The following is a 1,667-nucleotide window of genomic DNA, read 5'->3' as shown; positions in this document are numbered from 1 at the left end:
AGAAAGCTTCATCTACAAAGCTTCCCCATCAAAGCTTCACCTCGAAAGCTTCATCTACAAAGCTTCATCTACAAAGCTTCACCATCAAAGCTTCACCTAGAAAGCTTCATCTACAAAGCTTCACCTACAAAGCTTCAACACCAAAGCTTCACCTACAAAGCTTCAACACAAAACCTTGCTCCAAATAAACAAATTTTGTTCACAAAACCCAAGATGCCCTTGAACTTGTACAAAAACACTTGGGTAAACATAAACATTTTTTGTTTTACACCCACAAGGGCCCAAAATTTTCCTTCTTATTTATTCACTTATATATGTTCCCAAACATATTATAATAGATCCAACAACAAGCCAAAGTCCCAAGTTTCATAATGGACAAAAGTACAAGCAATTCATCAATAATGAAGGTGCTACAAAAATTGGAATCTGCCCCAAAATAGAAATCCAACCCAAGAGACTTTTTCTCTCTCTCCCTCTTCCGCCTCCTTTCATCTATCAAATTTCTGCAACCTCTGCTCTTCTCCAATGGAGCTGAATTTTGGACACCCTATAGTTTTTGAGCATATGAACAACTTTCAAGAAGGAACCATTTCTGTTTGAGCGACGGAAATTAAAGTGTTGAAGCTCCAAGCATGACAGTCGGATTCTTGCAGATTTCGAAGCTGCTGTGATGTTTCGAAGATCTGGAAATATTTAACCATTAGTTCATTCTGAATTTTTGATATGTTATGAAAGAGACGATGAGGAACAACTTCAATGAAGAAAGCATGCTGATCTGAACAATAGAAAATGGAGTTTCGAAGCTCACTACAAATCTGACGGGTTGACAGAAAAATAATAACCAGTCATTCATCATACCTGAATTTCTTGAGTTATACAGCTCCGAGGGATCTCAATTTTGGATATGTTGTAGTTCACAAGTTAAGGAACAACTTCGATGAAGAAAGTATGTTGATCTGAGCAAGAGAAAATGGAGTTTTTGAAGCTCACAACAAGTCTGACGCGTTGATATACAAATGACGAACAATCACTCATCATACCTGAATTTCTGGAGTTGTACTGCTCCGATGGATCTCCAATTTGGATATGTTGTAGTTCACGAGCTAAGGAACAACTTTCATGAAGATGGTTTTGCGATTTGAGCCACAGAAAATGGTGTTATATTGAAGAGCTACCACTCCCTCTACGTAGACACCCTCCTTGGTTTACCTAGCTCCAACACCCACATTTCCTTCAACAAGACTGCAGCAAATCCGATTGTGAGGAAAGATGGCAATCTTTCCAGCCAAAAAGGAAAGGCAAAGCAAAAGAAAATTAAACACATTGATGGCATATTATGAAAGAAGAAAAGGAAAAGTAGTAAATGATGATGAAGTGTGGGAACAACATCATGACAAATGATGATGAGTCATGCTTTCCCCCCTCCTTGGATTCGGCTGAAAACATCCCCCTATTTGGATTCAGCTGAAAACATCCCACTCAGTCGACAAAAAAAAAAACAAAAAACAAAAAAAACAAAAAAAAAAAAAGAAAAAAAAAGAAAAAAGGGCCTAGGCCTCCACTTCTTTGGGCCTAACACATCTTCATAACAAAAAAACAATATATGAAGAAAGAGCCCTGGGTTACCACTTCGAAAAGAAACAAGTGAAGTTTTCCTACTCATGACA

The 1,667-nt window shown here is 37.8% G+C and overlaps 1 long non-coding RNA gene across 1 annotated transcript; it reads right to left on the bottom strand.

The window, feature by feature from the left end:
• Positions 1–278: 278 nt before the first annotated feature.
• Positions 279–1,179, bottom strand: LOC139195852 (uncharacterized). Its single transcript, XR_011580927.1, has 3 exons — positions 1,041–1,179; positions 859–956; positions 279–683 (listed from the first exon to the last, which is right to left on the bottom strand). It is a non-coding gene; the product is annotated as an uncharacterized lncRNA (long non-coding RNA).
• Between the last annotated feature and the right edge of the window lie 488 nt (positions 1,180–1,667).

The sequence above is a fragment of the Malus domestica genome, chromosome 01 (genome assembly GCF_042453785.1).
Source record: "Malus domestica chromosome 01, GDT2T_hap1".
Lineage (NCBI taxonomy): Eukaryota > Viridiplantae > Streptophyta > Magnoliopsida > Rosales > Rosaceae > Malus > Malus domestica.
Note: the sequence above shows the minus strand (reverse complement) of the source record. Positions and strands in the feature narration are given on the sequence as shown.